Source organism: Dendrobium catenatum, unplaced genomic scaffold (assembly GCF_001605985.2).
Source record: "Dendrobium catenatum unplaced genomic scaffold, ASM160598v2 fragScaff_scaffold_621, whole genome shotgun sequence".
Lineage (NCBI taxonomy): Eukaryota > Viridiplantae > Streptophyta > Magnoliopsida > Asparagales > Orchidaceae > Dendrobium > Dendrobium catenatum.
Genome location: NW_021319083.1, coordinates 931,919 through 949,010, shown reverse-complemented (window position 1 = coordinate 949,010; position 17,092 = coordinate 931,919).

Here is a 17,092-nt window from a genome sequence, read left to right as displayed (position 1 = left end):
TCTTGGACGATCAAAATCATCCAATATGATCAGTTCAAAACTTGAACTTCTGGTTTTGACTCAATCTCACCCCCTTGAGTGTGTGTGTGCATGATCACCAAACAAGCATACACCCTTATAGGACTTGACTTAAGAAATCAAAAATACATTAATAAATATTACAAAAATTATTACAAAATAACCTATTCTACCCAATCTTGAGTCTTGAATTTTTATCTGATGGTGCAGGGTATTCCTGAAAAGTTAATACACACACAAACAAAAATATATTTCAAATACAAGTTGACAATAGGATGTGAGCCATAATATTTGTTATATATTATCAAAAACATAAACTCATAAGCTCGAGTTTCAACAGTGTCTTAATTTCTAGTTGGTTATTTATTTTTAGCATATGACTATCATGCTTCTTGTGTAAAGTTTTAGGTATAAGATGGAGTAGTTGAAACACTAATCTTGAGTTATTTCAAATACATGTTTGTATGGGAGGCACATGATATCCAACTTTTCATATGTTCATTTTCTCTCATGCAAATAAAAATCACCTATAAAATTTCTATCAAAGAAATTCAATTCTAATTAAATAATTAGATTAAAAATTTTATATTCTAGACTTCTTTATTAGCTCTCTTTTTACTTTTTCTATTTTTGTAGCCAAAATAATTTTTATTTTTATTGTAATTATGCAGTCACTGAAGAATTATTTCTTCATTTTGTGCCTTAAGAACTTTAATAATGTAGACATTGTATCAAAACTTATACTCTGGGTAATATTGTTAATACTCCCAAAAATAATGCTTTCTATAGTGTTGAATCAACCACTAGGGAAAAAAGCATGAGCCAACCTCCTAAAGGTAACTTCATTATGTAGTTAGGCGGTAATGGTTTAGTTATTTAATTGTAGATTATCAAAGTGTCGATAGAAATCAAAACTTTTATATCCTTAAAAATAAAATTATATTCCTCATAAAAACTATTAGTTTTAAACATTATCTATATAATCATAGTAATATAATAAGTGTAATATCCATAATTGTATATAGAAAATACATTAAATAAAGATTTTATGATGTTGTTTTGTATATTAGAGTAAAAAATTACATTATCAACCAATCCTATTGACCCATTATTCTAATTGTGAAATAAATTCATGAATCATTACATTTGGAGTAAGAAATTATTAATGAAACAATCCTACTAAGCATTAACTAAAATTAATGTTCTTTCTAATATTTTAGATAGAGAAATTCCAAAAAAAAATTTGCACTTAACAAATATCCCTAACTTAAACTCTATCTTGTCCACAAATAATGATGTATTCACCTATTAATTAGCTCATTAGCCCAAGGAAAAATTGATAATTCAAGATAATTAGAATGTAAGAAAAATACTTTTCTACTTAGATGTAATTTGAATGATCAAATTTATGTAATTTTAATTTGAAGGATCAAAAGTAATTATCTTAATCAATCATCCTTGTTGTTGCTTAATTTGAACTTATCCATTACAAGTGTAACTACAATGATGACTATTGATTTTAGATATGAATAATATATCATCTATAAATTATTTGTGTATGTTGTGAAATTAGTCATTCATTAGTAAACCGTCACATGTATTAGTTTACTTACATATTCCTATTTGACTTTTATATTAGAATACACTTTGGAAATAAGCTTTACCATATACTAATTTTTGAAATTCTTATTTTTTTCTCTTTCTTTCTTTTCTTTTTGATGTTTTTTCATAGTTTTTATTTTTTAGTGCATGATAATGATTTTGAATATCTAATTACATTCATCAAGTAACCCTAAATTAAATTAATATAAGGATGTTAGTAAGCTCACTAATTCCATAGTTAATATTTTGATGATATTTAATAATTTAATCTACACACTCCCTTTCTTTAAAAAAAACTATTCATTTTTTAAATATTTAGTCTATGCCTAAGTGTATAGCTTTCAAGTTTAAATCAAGTCAATAACATAGATGGCTTTCTTATTTAATTATTATGACTTATAAATTTAAAATTATGGTTTTTTATTTTATCAAAATTATCACCAAGTATTATTCTTATTTTTAAATAATTTGTAATTTTTATTTTTATTTTAGATAAATAAGCAATTTAAAGGGCTAGCACTTTATAGGGGATATTTTTAATAATTAAGCAATAGTAAGAATTATACTTAAATATAAATTTAACTACAATACAATAACATAAACAATCACATTAAACCAAATTCCACAATTGATAAATAGAATGAAATATTGAAAATAATTAAAAATGCTTACAACAATACATAACACATTTGGGTCACATCCCATCAGTGCTGAGTTTTCAATCTTTAGCCAAACTATGCCAAGATTTTTTTATCTTGGCTAGATTGTGTCACTACCATTCCTTACGTGATGCACACTAAGATCCTTTTCTTTCTCCTTTGGATTAATTTTAGTATTACTAGGCAATGCTTCATGAGATCTACTACTAAAATAGATAGCAATATGACCTAAATGATTTTCTAAATTCTTAACTTATGTAGCTTGACTTTGCAATTGAGTTCCCAATTGAATCATTAGCTCTTCCAAAGTTTCCTTACTATGTCTTTATTGGTTATTTTGATTAAATCCTAGGGGATAAGAAGATTTAGGTTTTACTACAGGTTATTGAGGACTAATCCAAGTTCCTACTTGATTTGATTGACATATATTCCATTGATTATTACCACCAATATTTTTGTTAGACCAACTATAGTTAGGGTGGTATCTCTAACTTGGATCATAAATGTTAAAATATGGATTATTTTATTTTCTAATGATATTCACATTATTAATCCATTAAAAACTACTATCACCCATAAAGTTCAAATCATGCTCTTCCAATTACATAGGTGATCCTAATCCTGAACTAACTCCAAATATACTCAACATTATATATATATATATATATATATATAAGCTACATAACTAGTCTAAATAGATAAGGCATCTAACTCAACACTCTAGCTACTCTATTTGAGATTCACCTAATCTGAAGGCAACTAACAAATATTTATTTCCATATCCTGAATTAATTCATAGGATTCATCAAATGGTTTAAATATTAAAGATCCTATAGCTACTACATTAGTTATTAACCTAAGGGATCCTAATAGCCTATTATTAAAAGTCTAATAACCAACCAATCTAGTAAAGCATGCTGAGGGCTTTTCCAAAACATCTTTTAAAATTTCTCTAAACTTTCATAATTTGACTCTCACTCAAATTAGAAAAAAGATGTGATATCATTCCTAAGTTTAGAACTTTTAAAAGGGGAAAAATATTTAGCCAGGAATTTACGTGCCAACTCACTCTTGGTTATAAAGCCATGGGGCAAGGGATTCAACCACATCTTAACTTTTTTTCTTACCAAAAATGGAAACAATCAAAGCCTAATAACATTATCCCTGACACCATTAAGCTTTAATGTTGTGCAAATTTTCATGAAGCTAGCTAATTATAGGTTGGCATCCTAAGAATAAGTTCTCTTAAACAAGGAATTTTGAATCATCTGAATTATGATAAGTTTCAATTCAAAGTTATTAGTTTAGATTATAGGTCTATTGATACTCTAGTGAATTCCATATAGGATGGTTTTGATCTTGAATTAGTTTAGCTATATTTAAAGATAAATTCTTTTTAGATTTTTAATTTTATAAGAGATTTCTAAGTCAAATAATACGGGATCCTTACTAAATCTACTACACATTCAATAACAAAGATTAAATTATGTAAATGAAAATAAATAACACAAATAGGAAAAATTTTCTCTTATAGTAAATTTAAATAAAATAACAAACTGGATGTAACTTATAGTATATAAGTAGGACTAAATATGTAACTAGTTCAACAATATAGATTAATTTGTAATTGACATGCTACTTCCTTGACAATGGTGCTAAAAACTTGATGGGGGTTGGGAGTTGTGTTTTGTTGAATGTGTGAATTATGTTTTTATATGGGATGAAGTATACTTAGGTTTTCTTTGATATATAATACTGGCTTAATATTTACATTCATATTTCGATCAAGTAATAAAGTAAATAAGAGAGTTTTGATCCCATGAAGAAGTGTACCACTAACATGCAAATAAAGTAGTGCTTACTACAACTATAATGTTTATTCTACTAAACTAAAATAAGGGTTGAGATTTTATCTTTACTAAGAATTGCAAAGAAACTATAAGATATTAGATGATTAAATATTTTAGACTAATTACTATAAATTATCTAATTTTTTAAATGTAGAATCTTCTATATTTGATTTGGATCAAAGCATATGCATCCCTATATCTATATCTAGTTTATGGGGATACAAAGCGAGGTTTATGGCGTACCTACTATTATTTTTTTCTACATAGACCCTAGAACTCTAAATATCCTATGTATAGGAATATAAGAGTTCCATTCTAACACTCCAAATTATTCCAATTTTCCTCCATCGAGGTTATATATCACAAAAAATTTTAACTACATATACGAATATTGTATACATTAAGTTAAGATCGAGAATTATTGAAAATATCCATTATTTATTCAAAGCATAAGTCTACATTACTAGTTGTAAAGGATTCATATCATTAGCCTAAAATTAACAAATTAGCCATCAATGGAAATGAATGAAAATAAATTACATTTTGATGCTTCAATATATAAGAAAGTACAAGTGTAAAAGTGAAATCCTATGTTACCTAGATAGTATGTTGTACTCTCCATGCTCCTTTCTCCTCCATATGTTTGATTGCTTATAATAGATGAGCTAATTATCTCCCAAAATAAGTATCATTATCTATTTTGGTCTCCCTTAGACATAACTCTAATGGGGGACTAATACACTCAATACTCTATAAAAATGACACACACTAAAAGAAAAATGATAGAACTCTCATTTAAATGAACTAAAAAACTATTTATACTAATACATAAATGGATTCATGCATCATGATGCTCGACATAGTAGCATCGTGATGTTATAGAATAAACTAGCACCTCGACACTATTGGGCTTACTCCATAATGGCATTGGGTTATTTTAACACATCTAATGGATGAACTGGTGCATCCCTTGGTTGATTTGGTGCGGTTCTATCTTCCATCAACTTCTCCACCACGACGCTCTTGAAGTTAAGTATTGTGGTTTTTGAAGGTGTCACTTGTCATTGCGACATTATAAAGCTCATTACTCTGTCATTAAAAATACTTGAGATTTTGGTTCTATAATAATAATTTATGGTGCTATAGTATTATGAAGTGCTATGAGACTAACTGTGGCTCCGTTGGACACTTTTTTTTTTTTGTTGGGGCACTAAATTAGTTGTCATTTTTTCTTAGGCTTCAATGCTTTGATTTCTAGATCTGGAGCCATGGCATGGTTGATGCTACAGTTCTTTTAGTTGGAGAGCTATATTGCTTGTTCAACACTTATAATTTTTCTACTTATCCAGAGATATTCCTACATAATATAAACAAGATAATAATATTTTTAAGGATATTTAAGAAAGCAAAATACTACAAAATTTAGACTTAACAAATAATAACTAGTCTTGAAACAAATTTAATCTTGTAAACAATTAGAACACAATAACCTAATTTTGTTAACCCTTGACCAACCTTTCTTCTTGGGTTTAATTCTTCTAAACAATATGAAGATAAAAAAACATTTTTAGAGGACTTAGTGGTGTAAATAGAAACCAAATTATAGAGCCAAGTTGGGTCCATATGAATGATTGAAATTTAATTAGGGAGACTGACTGCTCATTAAATAATAGACCCCAAGGAACATTTCATATTAACATTAAGGTTAACCCATAGGATAATGGTAAGGAGTAATGTAAAGTATCTATTTTAAGAAGTCGGGATGAATTAGAAGAAAGGGCTAGAGAGGATGATCAAGGTAAGGACTAACAAGTTAAACCTAATCAACCAATTGAGTAACTTGGCAAGAACTTTTAAGTAAAGAAACCTATTTGAAAGGTAGTAGAGAGACCACCACCACCTTTTCCCCAATGATTTTTAAAGAAAACTTTGCATAATAAATTCTTGTGGTTTTTAAAGTTTATTAAGAAGTTCGCTATTAATATTCCCTTTATAGAAAAATCTTTTATATATGACTAGATATGTTATATTCATGAAAGATTTATTGAGTAAGAAAAGAAAATTTGGAGATTTTGAAACTGTGTCACTAACTAGGGTATGTAGTGTTATTTGCTAAAATAAAGTTAATGAAATGTTAAAAGATCTTAGTAGTGTTACCATTCCTTTAACTATAAGGGAGAGGTTTTGTGGTAAGGCATTATGTGAATTAGGAGCCAAAATAAACTTACACCCTTACCCATTTTCATGAGACTAAAACTTCGAGAGTTTTAACCCACAACTATAACCCTCAGTTAGATCGTAGATCCCTAAGTTATCCTAGAGGGTGGGGTGGGGTGGTGTGACCATAAATGATGTATTTGTGAAGGTAGATAATTAAGTTTTTTAGAATATTTCATTATATTGGAAATTTATATATTATTTATAATTTTTTTATTTTATTTTAATTAATTAGGAATTTTTGAAATTCTAGGCCTATTAGAAGAGTTAACTTGGGATTACTTACACTTAGGTCTTAATTGATTTCAACACCAGCAAACACTTAATCTAAAGGGTGTAATGTCACTATGTTTGAGTGTTATAGCTTTCACACCTATTTGACACCTGACCTAGCCCCTAAAATTTTCTAAATAATCTAAACTTATTTTTTAATTTTTTGTCCTTATGTATGTCACTAGGTCGATTGGGCTTAAATCAAACTTCAACTAACCCTTGATAAGACACATCTAAATGCACAATCATCACAACCAAGTCCTTAGAACTAGAAGAGCCTAATCTAAGTGCATTTGTGCGTCCTAAGCATGTAAATCAAAATAAAATAAAGCTTAATTAATTGAAGGATCAATCAATAAACAATTAATAAAATTAATCACTCATTGATTAATCATCACTCCCCAAAAATCCTATTAAATCATGCCCAAACTATGCTTAAAATTTCAAGGGATCTCGCAATTTATAAATATTTAAATACAAATAATTTTAAAATAAACTTTTTAATATATATATATATATATATATATATAGTTTATGTATTGGAATTATTTGAAAAACTTAAATAAAATATTTTCAATTAACTTTAATTTTAAAATAAAAATGACCTAAATATTTTTCAAATAATTTAAAATCTATTTTAAAATAAAATTTTAAATTTATATGATATTTTAATCATTTTTAATTAAATATTAATTTAAAGTATTATTTTTAAATTAAAGTAAATAATTTTCTTAAAATTTTGATATATAATATTAATTTTTTGGATTAATACTTAATTTTCTATAATTTTAGAGGTTTCTTTAATTAATAAGTATTTAGAACATAAATTTATAAATTAAGGCTAACAATTTTAAAACTTTCCTTGAGGAAAATCAAGAATTAATGTCAAGATTGAGGAACGACCTAACACCATTTTTTTTTGGAGTTGAAAGAGTGATTTGGAAAATTATATTTTAAATTAAATTAATTTAATTTAATTTAAACTTATAAGGTGCGAAGCAAATCTAAATTAAATTTATATTGGAAAATCAAAAATTAATTTTAAATTTTAATTCTATAGTCAAACGGACCATTATGGATAATAGATCACCTTAGGAGGTGGAGATAAAATCTCCAAACGGGTTCAGATAAAAAATTATAGATTTTCTCTTGTATATCATAGCTTGATTTAAGAGGAACTACATATAATCCTGGAGGGTCAAAATGAAGTTCAGTCAAATATCAGACTATGATAATCAAGAAAATTGATCATTAATTTCATATTCAAATTTATGTTAACATGTGATATATCTCCCCGAAAGAAAGAATGTATCATTCGTTAGTAATTGTTCGATTATGACGACGATGATCATTATAACTTTGGTTTCCAAAAATAAATATTAATTGAGTTTTGAAAATATTGATTTTTGGCATTGGTGGAAATTTTTTTTTTAAGAACTTTTGGAAAAGCTTAATCTTATTTTAGTAAATTTGATTTTAAATTTATAGTCTCAAAATCCAACGCCTCGTTATAAACAATATATTGCCCCTTTTTTTTTCGAAAAGATTACAAGGTCCTTAAAGGGAACCCATGCTCTCTACTTCTCTGAAGAGCTATAAAATTAAAATTAAAAAAACCTACGAGCTCGGGTTCCCTACTAAACAAAAGTACATATAATCCTAGTTACATTCTACGGTGCACAAGAGAGACACCCAAAAAACCATAAAGGTACAAAAATATTATACAGATCCATAAACCTCCTGCTCCGTTCAACAACACGATCACCTATAAGGCAAAAACTCTACAAAACAAAGTAATAGACAAAAACACAATAAATACAGTAAAAATAACACAAAAAATTGGTTATCATAATTATCACCAAAATTAAGACAAACAGTCCAAAAAGCATACTATCTTATAATCCCACAGATGGTAAACCAATTATAAATAATAGTGAGATCAGGCCAAGAGGAATACAATGGATCTAGGATCCAAATAAGCAAACCCAACCATCAATACAAGCTAACTGAATTCCCAGGAAAGGCAGACAGTAACGGTACAATAAAATCCAACCACCTACAACAACACAGCATACAAAGAAATGAAAGCAGCTGGTCAAAGAAAAGTAAAAGCTCCCAGTAATAGATTAGTCACATCCTCATGGGATCCAGCATCCTGTGAAAAGCCAACAAATCATCTAGGCTATAGAAAATCCACACCAAAAAATTAGAGTTCATCCACACAACACCCTCCTCTAACAAAGAGAAACACTTAAACATCCAAGAGAAAGAAGATCACACAGATCTGCTCCGGACAAAATATAGCCCACACAGAAATATCAGTGTCCAACAGCACACCATCATCATCAAATAGAAGCTTAATCATACTAGACCACTCGGGCACACATAACCCAGCATTATAACCCCATAAATTAAACCATAGATGAAGAGAAGGTAAGGCCACAGCCAGAAATACCCAGCACCAAAAAATAATAGCCACAACCTTAAGAATTCACATAAGGAATACATGGTTATCCAAATATAACAGGCCCCTAACTTGAAGAGGCAAATTAAAAAGTAGAAATCCTGCATAGAGTCCAGAGCCCAACCCCAACTAGCCAAAAGCTTTAGCACAAGCATTACCATTTCCTTTAATAACCAAGAAGGAAACATTAAGCCTACTCATCCCCAACTGAATATCTCTCCTCATATAAAATAATTTTGAAGAGCATGTAATATCATTCCTCAAAATAAAGGGCTAGAAATAATAAGATGAGGAAGCTTCCACCATAATATTAATCCAATCAAGAGATAAACACAACCTTAAACCATAGAGGATAGCAAAAGTAGTAGCAGTATTAATATCACCATTATAAATAGTACCTGCAAAACCAAGAATATAACTACCATTAGAGTCCTTGATGAGTCCACCACAGCCAACCATAGAATTGTGGAAAGAACCATCAACATTTAACTTTAAAAAAATTTTAGGTCATGTAAGCCAAACGAATACTTCTCAAAACCTTTTGATTGTTATCCACATCAAGATTAATCCCAAATTCAAAAGTGGCACTATGATACTTATTGAAGTTCTTAGCAATAATAAGCTTAGCAGAAAAAAGTTCTCTAATTTTATCTTTCACCTTTTGAATAATCTGATGAGGATTCATAACCACACCAATATAGCATGAATTATTCCTCTTCAACCATAAGAACCAAAGGATAAGAAGAAATAGCATTCCTGATATGACCTTTAGAATTAACAAACCAACACTTCAGTAATGTATAAATAGAAACCTTAGCATTAAAGCAGTTAAATTGCAAAATATCCTCAAAATGAGTCTAGGCTTTAACTGCACAAGGGCTCGAGACAAAAACATGATGCATGTTCTCCAAGTGGTAACAACATTTGTATTTAGAAGGAAGAATGAATGCACGTTTCTTCAAATTTTCATCAGTAGGGATGAAATTTTGTAAAAGCCTCCAAACAAAAATAGAAACCGTAGAGGGAATACTTTGATGCCATAACATTTTGAAAATATTAGAAGCTTCTTTCATAGTTCTAAAGGAATGAAATACATATTTTAAATAAAATTTACTATATCTTTTTATGGCACAAATCAGAACATCAAGAGTATTCATATTTAGGGGATCTGCAGAATTTACTGAACAATAAAATTAGGCAAAACAGAATAAAGTTTATCCAATTCCCAACCATGCTCCTTGAAAAAATAATTAACCTTAACAGAAGCTTTGGAAGAAGTATTAAACATAGAATCAATAGACTTACCATTCAACCAATGATCCTGCCAAAAGAAAATATTACCCCTACCTAGACCTCGACAGATAAACAGCTCAAGCACCCATTTAACTTTGCAAAGATGCTTCCAAACTTTAGAGTTTCCTTTACTAAAATAGTACCATATGGGGTGTTTCTCCCCACAATACTTCACATTCATAAATTTAGCCCAAAGGCTTACATTAGCACGAAAATTATACCACAACTTCAAAGAGAAAGAAAGCGCAAAATCCTTGAAAGACTTACAACCTAGAGCCCCTTCTTCCAAAGTACCACAGCATTTTTTCCATGCCGACCAATGAATTTTAGAACTGCTACTAGTCCCTTTCCAAAAGAATTTATTAATAATTTTCTCAAGCCTGTAACACATAGCCTGAGTAGGAAGTAAAGTTTAAAAATTATAAATAGGGATAGAGCAAAGAACACTTTTAATAAGGATTAATCTACCACAAAAACTAAGAAAGTTAGAATACCAAGATAATAGTTTGTTATGAACAACCGAGATTAAATCATAAAAAAGAAACGATTGTTTCCTACCCTTATAAAGAGGTACTCCAAGGTACTTTAAGGATAAACCAACATGACTGAAACCACTTAAGTTTTTAATAGCCATAATACGATCCAAAGGAACTTCCTTAGAAAAAATAAAGCCACATTCGTTATGATTAAGGGCCAAACCACTCTCCAATTCAAACAGTTTAAAAAACTTCAACAACTTACTAATCCTATTTAAGGAGGCATCAGTAAAATAAAATAAAATCACCTGCAAAGCATAAATGAAATATATGAAAACCACCCAAAGTTTTAAAATACAAACTGGGATACTTTTCAAAGAGATTTACCAATCCTCTAGAAAGGTAATCAGCCTCAATAATAAAATGGGCTGGAGAAATAGGATCGCCTTGTCTCAGACCATGAGAAGCCTTAAAGAAACAATTAGATTTACCATTGATAATGATAGAGAAATAAGGACTTTCAATACAAATATTAATGAGATTAAGAAACTTAGAGTCAAAACCAAATAGCATCATAATATCATAGACAAAAGTCCAAGCTATATTATTATACACCTTAGCAATATCATGTTTCAAAATCATATTCCCACCTCTTACTTTAGCATCCAAATCATGACAGAACTCGTGAGCCAAAAGAATGGTATTCGCAATGGCTCGACCTTTAACAAAACCCATTTGGAAAGGAGAAATCAAATTAGGAAAGAAAGTAGATAAATGATTAATCAAAATTTTAGATAACAACTTATAAAAAAAGGTGCAAAGACTAATAGGTCTAAAATCATTCCAAGTAGACGCATAATTATTTTTAGGAATAAGCACAATAGAAGTAGCAGTGAAAAATTTAGGTTTGACATTACCATAAAAAATTTCAAGAACAATAGAAAATAAATCATTACCAATGATATTCCAAGTTTTCTGAAAAAACTTCAAAGTGAAACCATCAGGTCCAGCCACCGACTCTGAATTCATACCATAAAAAGTATCCTTAACCTCCACAAACAATGGGGGTTTAGACAATAATACATTATTCTCATGATAAATAAGAGAAGAAATAATATTAGGATTATGAATAGTTAGAGGATTAAAATTTTTACTAAGAGGATTATGAAAATGTTGAATAGCTAAGTTAACAATTTCAGTGTCATCTTCAGTAAAAGAACCATCAACACGCTAAATTTTATGAATACAATTAATATTGTACTTCCTTTTACCTAAAGCATGGAAATACAAAGTATTGTTGTCCCCTTCAACAAGATGTTTAAGATCCACTTTTTGCTTCCAAAACATTTCCTCTTGAGCTTGTAATTTGTTAAGCTCATCTTTAGCCTCCCTCAAAAGAGAAAAGTTAGCCTCATAAGGGAATAATTAGCATTGAGATTCCTGGGAATTTACTTTATCCTTCATAATTAAAATATTAGAAAAAATATTCTTAAAAACATTATGATTCAACTAGTTCAAAACAAACTTAAGTCTTTCCAATTTATACCATAGTCTACGCATACCAGAAATATTATTGTCTGGGTGTAAAGGGGCGATCCAATTATACTTAACCACGTTCATAAAATTCTCATGAAGTAACCACATGTTCTGAAACCTAAATTGAGATGGCACATATCTCAATCTAGGGTTAATTTTAATGAGAAAAGGAGAGTGATCCGAGAGGGTCCTGCTCAGATGTTCCACATTAGTATAATCAAAAGAATGCAACTAAAAATCATTAAATAAAACACAATCTATTCTTTGCCATAAATGCCCATGATGCCATGCAAATATATCACTATAAAGCCAATATCAATAAGATTAGTATTCATGATCATGTTATTAAAATTGTCCATAGATTGATAAATAGGGAGGGAGCCCCCTAAGTGCTCAGACGGGCTAGCGATGGTATTAAAGTCTCCTCAACCAATCCTAGGAAGAGAACAAATAGTTTGAATTTGACAAATTTGGTCCCATAAAATCTTTCTAACAAATCTAGAAGAAGTTGCATAAAAAAAGGAAGCACAACATTGCAAATTAGAACTCTTAATATTGCAATGAATAACTTAATTCATGTCAACCCTAATAAAATCTTTCCAAAAAACCAAAATTTTATTAGAAACATTAGATAAAGCATGCTTAAAACCTAAAAATTTAGCAGTACTGAGTAACTTATCAGAAGGTATAAGTGGCTCAAGCAGAACAATAAGAGAAACATTATAGACACGACATAAATTTTTAACTCTAAGTTTAGAAGAGGGGCAGCCAATACCCCTAACATTCCAAATAATCGAATTAAACTTAAAAACAAAATTAATGCAAAGTGATAGAATGGGTGTTTCTAAGAGTTTGTATAACAATAGCTTTAGGCTTCATGCCTCTCCTTCCACGTCCCTTAGAAAAAACTCTTATAATCATCATCTCTAGCATAATGTTTAGCCAACATATCCATATTCTCATTATCAGTAAAAGCATCACTGTTATAATTAGTATTCGAAGGAAAATTACTATCATTACCTATACCTGAGTGCCTCTTAGAAAGCTGCATTTCTCTTTCCTCATAAAAAAACATCACCTGCCAAATAAGATTCATTATGAACCTCAACTTAAGTGATATTTTCCTCCACAGTTTGGGATAAAACATGATTAGTAACAATAGCTTGTGTAGTATCATCCACCACCACTATATTGTTAACCAACTCATTCTCCATATGAGTTTCATTAAGAACATCCTCCAACGGAGAAACATCACTGTTTAGATTATCCTCAATATTTTGGTTAATCACATTAAAAGAATCAATAGGTAAAGAAGTGGTAGAGTTGAGAAGAATTTCCTTTCCCTTAACCAACTTCTCCACGGAAGGAGGGTTCGATTCCATCGGATTCGGAGTGAATTCTAAATCAATAGTACTATCCTCAAGCCCTTGGGAATCATTAGCACATTAGCAACATGATTAGGTATAGCATAAACCAATTCATCAAAATTTAATTCTTTGTTATTGGGCAGATTAGTAGTTTCCTTCAGCTTCCTCGGATGAGGATGTAATTTATAAAAAATAGATAACCCATGCCCATGCATCTTATAATGAGTACAAAAAATTGTTAAGTTTTCAAATTCAAATCTTTAAAAATAGCCATTTAGTTATAAGCCAATCCAAACCTTAGTAGGGTGTTTCTTAGATATATCTAGCTCAATTAAAACATGAGCTACAGACGACCTAGAGATGGCCGATGTAAGCTGGTTGGTTCGTAAACGTTTACCAAAAATAGAAGCCAAACTGAATAAAATATGGGAGTTAAGGAAATGTAAACAAAGATTAGGAAAAAAAATCCAAACTGGGGTAATAGGGGACTATTCTTGCACATCAAAATCTAGAGACCATTTAAGCAACCACATTTGACAACCCTCTATGCAATAAGCCCTTCTTGCAAAAATCTGGCTATAGTCCAAATCAATACTCAATTGAATCGAAATGTGTCGAGGATGCAGTAAACTATCCTGAAAAGAGCCAGACAATTTGAGATTTATGAAAAACTTCCTAATGATATCCAAATTTGGTCGCTTAAGCATAAATTTCCCTATAAAAGTAAGAGCAAAGGGATCATCAAATAAAGACACCATGGAATCATCAAGAAACAACGTCTGGCATCCTTTGAAGGAGGAATGCACAAAATGAAGTTTGGCAAAAGATGATGAAGATCTAGCTAAAACATCTTTAAAATAACGGGATTTGCCATTAGGAAGAGGAAGTGGAGGGATAGATGACGACTGCGTCGTCATCTAATGAAAAAACCACAAACCCTAGCACACCAACACACAAAACCACAAAATAGGGATGAGGAAATAGACCAAGACGGAAGAAAACCAGAGAGCACTAAAATCCTGAAGTCACCAAGAACGAACTCAAAAAGGAACAAGGAAAAAACAACAAAAACAAAAGCAAAAACAAGGAAGAACAACCAAAAAAAGGAAGAAACAACAATAAAACAAAAAAGCAAAGTCGAAACCCATCCAGAACACCACCAAATGAACGCACAAAGAAGAACCTTAGAATCTCCTCTGATGCTAAAGCCAAAGAGACGTTAGAGCTAGAGCAAGATTATAGGAAACAATATATTGCCCCTTAAAGGCAAATATAGCATTCGATAATGGGTTCAAATAATGAAACTGAAAGTTTCATCCCAATTTTAGTAGTTGAATTCAAATAAGAATCACAGATAATCCTGAATGGTCAAAATGAGATTCTATCAATATTCAACCTCTATAGTCCGGATGAGAGATCATTAATTTTATATTTCAAATCATAATAGTGAATGATATATCTCTCCAAGTAGATAAAATATCACTTACTATCGATTTATCGAATATGAAGACAATAACTGTTATCAACTTTAGGATTAAAATGTTAATTTAATTAATTATATATCAAGTAAAATCTATTGGGCATATTTTGATCCCACCATAGGGAAATTCAACCCAATCCTCTGTGATGGGCAAACCTCAACCCCATCATACGATCATTTGATCCTCTAAATTGGGCATGTTTTGACCCCACCGAAGACCATTCAACCCGATCCTCTATGATGGGCATATCTTAACCCCATCATACAATCATTCGACTTTTTATTTGGCATCTTTTAACCTCACCAAAAGGACAATTAATTCAGTCCTTTGTGTTGGGCATGTTTTCACACCACTACAAGACCATTCAATGTGATCCTATGTGATGGGAATATCTCTAACACATCATACGATCATTTGACCCTTTATGTTTGGCATATTTTGACTCCACCACACGATTATCACTAGTGGTCGATAACACCCTTTGTGGTATTATCTATGTTCTACCTTCTACCTATTTTTTCCTTTGGGCTAGGTGATGCCTTCCCTTAGGTCCATCCTAAAATCTTCATCTTTGGAGTAGTTTTTGTATATTATAATGGTTGTTCAATGATTTTAAAAATTGAATTTGAATTTTCTAGAGTTTTAATCATTTATTAGATTTTTTAGAATTATTAGAATTATTTTAATTATATTAATTAAGGGTCTAACATTTGACTTTTAAATTAAAGTTAATTTTGAAAGTTTTAGATTTTTAATAAATATTAAACCTTATGATGAGTAATTAGACTTTTAGCTTGCTTAATTTGGAGTTTTCTACGAAAAGTTATAATTTTTTAAAGTTTGGATCTTTATTTGAGCTACGGTTTCATTGGAAAGTTGACTTTTTGACTTTGACTTGATTTTGGAAGTTTGAAATATTTTGAAAATATTAAATTTTTATTAGAGTTAATTGGATATGCAGAGGCTCATGACGGTATGACAAAATGTCTTCTACTAAAACAAAAATAAAGTTTTAGATAACATTAAAACTTTAATGATCTAAGAAGTAAGCTAGGAACCACTAGGAGTTTGCATAAAGTATACTTTTACCTTCTCTTCCTTGTTAAACACCATCCTTCCTTCAGGTTTTAGCAGACCATCTGGCCTTTAAGGGTGCAGATCTGTTAAGGGGATATTGTGTAATCTCTAGGGAAAAATATTTTTAACGCCTTCTTCAAAAATATCTACATACTCATTTCATGCATTCTATCGAGTCAATTAGCATGCATTAAATTAAAAATCAATATAAAAGTGAGTCTAAACTTTTAATTACATTTCTCTTTACCATTTTCTCCCCAAATAAGTTAAGAGACTAATTAGGACAAGCTCTAGATGTCGGTCCCATCTCTCAAAAACCTTAATAAAAACATACATACCACTCTTTCATAAAATGATCAAACTCATATATTTATAATCACCTAGGTGGTTAGCTGGCTCCTAAATCAAGGCCGTGATAAGTAAAAATCCCATCTCTCCACAACATTAGTTTGGTTTGGGTCACATACAATAATCTAGTGACTGTAAAAAAGTTGACATGCGTGTTTCCAAAAATTGAAAGAGATGTTGTCAAATAAAGGTGGTCTAGTGATCGGGTACCCTTCAAGTGTGTTCCAATTTCCAAAAGTAGTCATACACATTTATCAAAAAGTAGTCTAAACTTATGATTTTGAAACAAAGCTCTGATACCACTTGTTGATTCTAGAATAGGTTGTTAAACCTAAGCTTATGTCCAAAGGCTAATTAAGAGGGGGGTGAATTAGTAATTTTAAAAATTACTTCTTGGATTTTTAAATAGAAAACTGATTAAAATTCTAATG